Source organism: Pinus tabuliformis, chromosome 6 (genome assembly GCF_031772625.1).
Source record: "Pinus tabuliformis cultivar Carrire ecotype Pingquan chromosome 6, CPIR1, whole genome shotgun sequence".
Lineage (NCBI taxonomy): Eukaryota > Viridiplantae > Streptophyta > Pinopsida > Pinales > Pinaceae > Pinus > Pinus tabuliformis.
Genome location: NC_142292.1, coordinates 111,687,498 through 111,697,054, shown reverse-complemented (window position 1 = coordinate 111,697,054; position 9,557 = coordinate 111,687,498). Strand labels below are relative to the sequence as shown.

General features: G+C 36.9%; 1 non-coding gene across 1 annotated transcript; it reads right to left on the bottom strand.

Annotated features, from left to right (window-relative positions):
• Positions 1–4,425: 4,425 nt before the first annotated feature.
• Positions 4,426–4,497, bottom strand: TRNAP-AGG (transfer RNA proline (anticodon AGG)). Its single transcript has one exon. It is a non-coding gene; the product is annotated as a tRNA-Pro (tRNA).
• Positions 4,498–9,557: the final 5,060 nt, after the last annotated feature.

The window sequence follows — 9,557 nt, the reverse complement described above, 5'->3', positions numbered from 1 at the left end:
ACCCGATGGTGTATGGTTGTGGATGTGCTGTGGTCGGTAAGCCTAGCCGCTTCACGACCTATGTTGAAATGAGGTTCTTTTGGCTCCCGCTGTCGACAATGAACTGTAACAGCGAGCCCTTTACCCACATATGGGAGTGGAAGAGATGCTCCTCCTCCTCTGGATCTTCGGGTTCCTCCTTCTAGATCTTCATGGTGGCAACGGTGGCGTTGGGCTCCACATCGATAATCTGCTTCCCTTTGTCATTCCCCTTGTCGGGTTCTAACTCAGAGTCGAAACATGCATCTAATTCTGAAACCTTTAGCTTGGCCACAAGTGACTGCTTGGCCCGACACTCACTTGTGTTGTATGTGGAGCTCTTATGGAACTTACACCACTTTCCTGTGTCCTTTTTCGACTTCACAGTGTTGTTCTTTGCTTGCAACTTTGGCGGGTTGTCTAGGGCTGCCCCACCTTGGCTTTGTCCTTTATTCTACGGTTTGGGGGCACCTTTCCCTTGCTTCAGATTCGTAGATCCAAAGTCTCGCTTCTTCTGTTTAAACTTTTGCTCGACCTTGACAGCATATCGGTATGTCGTGCTGAGCGAGGGGATGTTCAATAATTCTATTTCTTCCTGGATGTACTTGTGCAGGCAACCGCAGTATTTGAGTACCAAACGCTGCTCTGAATCCTTGATACCCAACTTTGTGTGAAGGGTATGGAAAATATTGGTAAACTCTGGCACTTCTTGGTCCCTTCCCTGGTACAACGTGGTCCACTTTATGTATTGATCCTCATAGCTTTCGACAGGGTAGTATTACTCCTTGATGGCATCCCAGAATGAATCCCAAGTGGGTGCGGCTGAAAATAGTGAGCCTGTACTTTTGTCCTTCTGCTCGTAATAGGTTTCCCACCAGTCCTTGATGTGGGGGGCTACTTTGAGAAGAGCAAAAATAATCTTTTCCCGACTGGAAAAATCATGAACAAAAAAATAACCCTCTAGCAGATTTATCCATTTATCGACAGCATCTACGTCTATCTGACCCTTGAATATGGGAATTTCAAAATTAACTTGTACCTTAAACGGTGTGGCGTTTCCAGAGTAGCTGTTGGAAGCCGATGCATCGCCCCTGGGTAGTTGCTGAAGGATCTGGGAAAAGTTGTCCATCATCTTGTTCCTTTGTCGCTCGAGGGCTTATTCGAGTAATATTTTGATAGGATCTCCTGCCCCTTCGTCTTTCTTTTCATCCGCCATGGGAGGCCGTCGGGATTTGCGAGGCTGGTCTTGCAAAGGTTCAACCAGTTCAAGCCCCTGCTCCTTATATCACGACCTCGTTGGGGACATGTAAAGAAAAACAGAGAAAAAGCAGACTGCTCTGATACCACTCATCCAGATTTAAATAGGAACACAACAAATTACAGAGATAGCCATAAACACAGAGATGCAGCGAAAATAATACTTCATTTCATTAATGTAAAATATTGAAATATGCTTAAACAACAATGGAAATAAACCAACTAGGGCAATGGCAGCTTATCTTTAATAAGAGATGTGGCAGTTGCATGCTTCTCAACTGTGTTACAATGAGGCTCAAAGGCCTATTTATTGTTGAGAAACAATGGAAAACCCTAAACATCCATAAACCTAACCCTAGAAGATGAAATGCCAAACTGTGGGCCCCGTTTGGGTAAATTGGTACATCAACTTCTTGGGGTTGTAACTTTGGCATACGATCTCTGTTTGACATGCACATTATTTCGTTAGAAAGATCTATACGAGAACTATCCCAAAAAATATCGTTTAGGGCCTCAAAACGGCTCCGGAAGTTTAGGACCCGAAAAACTACTAAAAATAGTAAACTGTGCTACAATTAAGGACACTGAAAAGCTAAAAGAAATGATGGTGGGGGTCCAAGTGGACTTGGCAGGTGGCCACCAATATCCACCTGGATCACTGTCTTTGTTGTACATTGGGCGGTGTTTTTGCTCTCCAAGACACTACTTCGTTATCCTTCGCCTGCAGTGCTGGATCTTTCGGAAATGCCCTACCAGTCTCAAGGAAAAAACCCCTCACCGGTTTTCTATTTTTCTATTTTTCTTCATGGCTAAACATACTTATCAAAGTATTATTTTGATTTGCAGTGAGTCCACCACCTTTAGGCCCTTCTTACACCAAGGGTTTTAGATGAAGGCATATTACACAAATTCAACGGGATGAAGACATGAAGGAGCATGAATGAGACGAGCATCGACCAAAGACAAAGAACTGGCAGTGGAGAATTTTCTTGCATAGATGGGCCTTGGGCACCAACAATTTGGGGAATTATCCTCTTAGGCGAACATTAATAATGATATCCCTGTCATGGTTGCATCTTTGCAGGTTGTTGTCTCATTTGAAGTAGTTATGCTATGCTTGGACCTAACTAGTTGTGGGGTGTGACAAATCCTATTTTTATATATGTAAGCATTCAAACACCTCTTATGGAAGTGTAAATATTTTCTATATTTACAACTTCTTTTGTCTTCAATAACCATGTTGCAATAGACTTTACATCATTCCACTTCCTTCATTCATTCCAATAAGGATCCACTTCCTTCATTTCGTCACTTTACATCGTCAAATGGAAACTCTTCTTAGGATGGTCATTAGAGACAAGCAAGTAGACAACTACAAGCTCTTTGCAGGTCAGGAGGATATAAAGTGACTTCTGAGATACATTAGATACAACTTGGATGATATAGTTGTTCGGTTGTCTCGCATAGAATGCTATGTTATCTTTGACTTAGACACTGAGTCGAACAAGCAGCAGGAAGGCCTTGTTGTAATTAATGTTCCAGCTCAAGCCAACTCTACAACCACATCGCCAGTCATAATCCTGGACTAAAAAGTCTACCAAGAAATTGGTATATTAAGGTAAAACTGGGGTTGGTTACTCTCAGGATATAGTCAATTTTTGTTCTTTGACATGGATATTTTCACAGTGTATTATTTGACGTTGATAATATAATTTGATGTTGATAACTTCTGGAAAACTGTGTATTCTATTTGTTGATGTGCATGCATATCAACAAATAGAATACACATTTTTCCAGAAATTATCAACAAAAAAATTTGTGTTTCAAAAGGTACCATGTATCCTCCATAGTGGACAATGATATTAAGTACATTACATAGTATCAAAACACAAATTCTAGTATGATTGAGGAATTTGGAGTACCTTGCTACCCAACAAGTGTTACTGAGGTGATTGGGTATGCTTATAAATTTTACTCATACAAAATGTAATAGAAACCCAAAGATATAAATATAATCATTTAGTTTAACAATACCGGTGAAAAGTAATCTAATAAATTCTCATTATTAAAAAAAAACCTTTCTTAAAAATAAATAAGATTAAATTAATAAATAATAAATTTTTGTGAAACACCACATGAAAAATACATCATATATTATATAAAAACTAGATAAATAAACAATAACAAACAGCATGTATGTAAAATTGAAAATAAAAATCCCAAATCAGTTAAAATTCAAAAAATATAAATAATGAAGAAGCATTGTGTAACTAATAGAGGTTAAGATTTAAAAATATAAACAGGGAGAAACATATATCAAGATTAAAACGGATTGTTATTCTCTTAAAAACATCTCAACTAATATCAACATAAGTTTTATGTTTAAAAATGTGGAAAAAAAAGAATGATATAATGACAAGTATTCTGTAAACGAAAAAGTAGAAACGTGGGGAAGATGATGCCAACATAGTTGACAGGTAACATCGCTCTTTGCATAAAGCTGATGGGCGGCCACGTTTCTGGGATTCTACATGCTTGGACTTATACAATACTTTGGTCACAATGTTTCCTTGATGATCTATAAGGAAGTGTGATAGGCTCTGACGAAAAGTTGCAATCTATTCGGGAAGAATCTACAGTTCAAAAGGCTTTTTTTTCGGCGAATAAATTGTTTGTTTTAAAGTCTGTACTAAGCTTTTCATGCTTGGATTTCTGGGATTCTACATGCTTTGACTTATACAATACTTTGGTCACAATGTTTCCTTGATGATCTATAAGGAAGTGTGATAGGCTCTGAGGAAAAGTTGCAATCTATTTGGGAAGAATCTACAGTTCAAAAGGCTTTTTTTTCGGCGAATAAATTGTTTGTTTTAAGGTCTGTACTAAGCTTTTCATGTTTGGATTATTCAGGTTTCGCAAAAGAGGAGTGGATGGTTGATCCCCGAACAAAGAGTATCCAATTCAAAGTTGGGTCAGAATTTTTTTATTTTAAACAGTGACTCTTGTAATTTTGGTTTCCAGGGTATAACAGGTTGTGCACAGAATTTTCAACCGCTCCACGCGGACAAACAATAAAGAGTGTCCGTTAATTTTGGTTTCCAACCAGATATTTACACCCAAAGGGTGGTATAAGGCTCCACGCGGACGAATGGGGCATTCCGAGAATTGAACTCGGGACCTCTCGCACCCTAAGCGAGAATCATACCACTAGACCAAATGCCCACATTTGTGGATTATATTCGGTCACTCTTTTGGAATTTGATAATTAACAAGAACGACGCAAAATAAACGGTTCCATAGAAAGAAAATGCTATATCCATGACATAACAATACACAGTATACAAGAAGATTTCATCGATTTCCTCTACATCAAATTAATGACGGGAAATATTCATGTTAAAATATACTCGTCATCGTCACGGGTGGAATTGAGAAATATGAGATCAGTTCCTGGAACTGGAACTGTGCGAATTGTGCAATATGATCAGTAAAAATAATATGGAAAAACTTTATGCCAACTGAAATGCGCTCTTGAGAGTGAGATTTGAACCCATGCCCTTTCGACAAGAACTTTAATCGGCGCATTAGATCAACTCAGCCATCTCAACTATTCCCATAGAAAATCATAATAAGTATGACTTCGGCATTTTTCGCTTTTTTAAATGTTGATAAAAAATAAATTTCTCTGAATTTTTTTGGTAAAGATGAAGACAACTAATATATATGGAGGTTTTTTTTTCAGAAGGAAAAACCGACATGGATTATATTAAGGAAATAACTAATATATATGGAGTTATGGCATATGTTTTCTATATTCAATTTTCTGTGATCCATAATGAATTAAGCAAAATCTTTTTGTAGAAATCAGATGAAAAAAATTTTGGTCGATACTTTTGGAACCTACCAGTGTGGGTCATCATCAGGAAGAGGTGAGGAGACAGACCATGACAAAGGCTTAAATAGAGAGCAATATAAATAACCGCTCTACATTACTCTCTATTTAAATCTTTGTTATGGTATCCTCATGATGAACCACACTTGTTTGTTCAAGATGATCCTAATGATAAATCACACTTATTAATTCAAAATTTCTTTTGTACAAAATTTACAAAACTGTATTTAATACAATATATATCATTATCATTGTCTGATTTAACAATATGCATTATGAAAAAGATAACCTATACTGCCTTGCGCATTAATAAAACTTGTTTTTAAGATTAATGGAGCTTGTTTTTAATATTAGCAACATAGAGATTATTAATCCAAGAGGTAAGTAATGATCACTGCATAAAATATGCACCAGTGAGAACATCAATCCAAGTGGTTGTTAGTAAATGGGATGACCAACGTAGCTAGTGTGAAGCATTCGGTATTGTTTGGACCAGTGAGAACATCAATCCAAGTGGTTGTTAATAAATGGGATTACCAACGTAGCTAGTGTGAAGCATTAGGTATTGTTTGTAATATGGCGTTACAGTATTTCCTAAAATTGTTTGAATCAGCAAAATCGACCATTAAAAGCCAATCTTCCCCTGGTATCAAGCCTGCTGTCGATGCCCCCGCAGCCATTGTTGGGAAGAAGTTTGATCCTCATTGCTACTCAAAATTATTACTTCAGCGTTCAAAAGTGTGAATGCATATTTTGAAAATATTTTAAAATTTAATGGATATGGGCCAGCTCAGTTGTTTGATCTCGTCCCTGTTATTTAAATTTGAAAATATTCTTTATCATCTGTTGGCATTGTTTGGAAGAAGTTTGATCCTTCCCACTCATAATTATTACTTTCAAAGGTGTGAATGCAAATTTTGAAAATATTTTAAAAAATAATGGACATAGGTAAGCTCCCATGTCATTTAAATTCCAAAATATTTTTGAAAATACGGTATTGAATTAAATTCAGATGTTTTCAATTATTTTTCCTTCCATAATTATTATATATATGTTAATTTCTCTTTCTTCGTTTCTTAATCTCTTCCGGTTTGCAAACCAATACCCTGGGTCTTATCGAGCATCTTGCCCTGCCCTTTCCACTGTTCCGATTCTGGTTTTGAAATTGTACTCCTGTACAAAATTATATATCTATGTTGCTAACAAAATAGCAAATACAAAAGGGACTTAGATGAATCCGAGTAGGCATAGGAAATACAAAAGGGACTTTGATGAATCTGAGTATTAGATGTATTTATATTTTTATTGAGTCGAATTTGATGTTTTTATTGAGTTGAGAGACTTATTCTATAGTTTAATGTTAGAAAAATGTGTAATTCTTTCTTCTTCTGTTTTTTTTTTTTTTTTTTCCGAAGGTGGCAAAACCTATCAAACTCAGGTGTCAAACCAACAGTGAGGACAGCCATCTCTGGCTGCTATCCGCGAATGTCGGTTTGACTCATCACCGTTATCAAGGAAAACCACGCCACCTGAAATAACCCGCTGGTGGTCCGTAAGGGAGCAGGCTTTCACTCCTGCCAGATGCCTCTGGGTCTTGGGCCGTTAACCTGTTTCCTTACGTCCGAGGAAGACGAGCTCTTAGCCAAGCAGAAGCAGTTTTACGGCATACTCCAGGCTGTGTAATTCTTTCTATGCTCAACTTACTTGTCTTTTTTAAAATAAAAATAAAATATTCTTTAAATAAAAATTATGTTAGATATAATAAAAAACAAAGATGTTTTTTTTTTTTAATTAAAAATACTCTCAGTGACCATATTAAAGGAGAAGTGGTAAAATTATTTTACTCTCACTCTCAATCATAAAAAATATTTCCATGGAGATATGAAATAACATAATGTTGTATCAACTTTATAGAGAAATAAAATAATTAAAAGCAAAAAAACAAAAACTATATATACATTATATAAAGCAATGGAAAAAAGAAAAATTGTGGCTAAAACATTTTAAGTAGTGTCTTTATTTTACATTGTAGACATTTTTAAGTATATATTTTTAGTCAAATTTGTTTTAAATCGTGCAAATATATGTTAGAAAATTGCAATTTTGGGTTGTGTAATTTATGCAATCCAAGTTCCAATCAATTTTGAAGACTTTATACATTAAAAAATGCAATTTAAAGAATGAAAAATTACACACACTCAGTTTAGTTTAATTACAGATCAAGCTTCTAGAAGGATCAAATCTATTAAGATGCAAACTTTTTATTTTACACCTCAAGAGATTTGATCCCTTTCTAGTCTTGCTAGATCCTTGATTGAGATAGATCTATACTAATATATCTCATTCATATTTTTCTTAATACTATACCACAAGAATTGATGTGTGCTGCAACTTGGTTTTATAAAGCAACACATGATTGATATTATTAGTCCCCGTGGCAGGCACGACTAAGACTATTGTAATCGCCATATGGCGAGGTTAGCATTAGTCGAGCTATTTATTAATCTTGTTGATCAAATATAACCAAAGTTTTTAAATACATATTGATTGGCCATCTTATTTGGCCTCTTCCTGAGGCCAGGGGAAAACCATAGGTTATAATTATTTATATCTTGGTAAAAAAACATGTCCATGCATAATTTCGTCCTTTTGAAATAATGCTAGCATTACCTCTAACATTACCTAGTGACATTAAATGATTGTCCATAACTTGTACATTAGCTGCCTTGAACATTTAACCATAGATTTAGAGGTGTCTAGAGGAAGTAGATTTGGTGCCACCTGCCATTCCCTATAGTTGACAACATGTTGCCGTGTCTGAAACCATGTCTGAAACCTATCTTGCTTGTTCAACGAACACAGTCAAAATAAATTCAATGCTAACAATCAGTTGAACGGTGCAGAGCGAATTGCCCAAGCGATTATTCTTTTGTATTCTGTTCCATGCTTCACCCTGCAGAACTCGGATGGTTCCTTCATTGATCTGTATATTGTGGGAAAGACAATGTCGGTTGTATATTGTTGGAAAGATAACATGGGCAACATAACAGAAAGCAGTTAAACCTGGTATTTATTTTTTCAAAGAAAAGAATAAGCTTTCTTACTGTACCTGGTGAATGTCAACTAACAGTTTTGCTAGAGAGGATCGAAGTACTGGTATTTGCCCTTTCCTTTGCACGTTGACCAACGACCTCTTCACAGTCACAATCTAAGCCAGTAAGGGCGGGTAGGGAGCAGGATCTACCACTAGATTTTTTCCAACCAACAACGAAGCATTTGAACAACTTGAGCAGGGTACCATCACCAAACTTGTTAGATGCCCCCTCTATTCTCAGTTTTGGGAAGAAAGTGAGTCCTTCGCTCTTTTCCAGGCTCCAGGGTGTAAGGCTGCTACTATTTGAATATAGCTCCAATTCTTCGTACTGCATCCGACCTTTTTCCATTTGGAGCGAATAAGTGGTAGCTTTCTATTGCAGGTAGGAATTCACCCGTCTGGTCCATCCTTCTTGTTATTATTGTTTTTCGTTGTTGTAAGGTGATGGGATTGGATCAGTCACTTTCAAACTATCATAAATGGGTAGAAGCGGCTTCTTCAAAATTTGTTCAGCTCAGGTAAATTCCTCCCTATATGTTCGTAAGGCTTTCATCTAGAGACAAAAAAGACTTTCAACTACAATCTAGGTTATTATGGTTGCTGCGAGAATGATGGAGACAAGAATTGGTGAATGGTGAGTTGAAGCAAGGGCTTGACTTCCAGATAGCTTGACACCTCCTTGTAGTGGAGGTCCATGCATAGTAGAGTAGGTAGTGCTGCACCAGAACACCTCAATGAAACCAAGAAGGCGGATATGGAACTTTATTTGGCTAGGATGTCGATGATGTTGTTACTTTGAGAGCCTCTATCTCTGCTAACCTTTCTTCTGCTCCTATTTTGTCTCTACTGGTGGTTCCAGGTAAACAAGGTTTTCTGCTTATGCCTGGCTTGACTAGAGCCTTCTTCTCAAACACCAACTTTTCAATCTGTCCTTGGTGAAGAATAACCAACCGTGCCATAATAATAGACCTCCTTCCTATGTTGTCCATCATGGATGTTAGAGTAACTAGTCGTGACATAGTAATAGAACTCATTTCCTTGTTGTCCATCATGCATGTTAGGTATTGCAAAATAGAAAAGTGCTAACATAGTGCCCCACATGGATTTATATTTAATTAAGTTGTTCATCAAAGATTAAGAAACTGTGTATACATCTCTTCATGCATCACAAGTGTCTTTTGCAGAAGGCAGAAGGCTTAAGAGAATGTTGAGGTGTGGTGGCATGGCGTTATGTACTTTGGTTCTCTTATACTGTCCATGACATATGTGTTTCACGCTTCTTCATTCCTCCGAAGT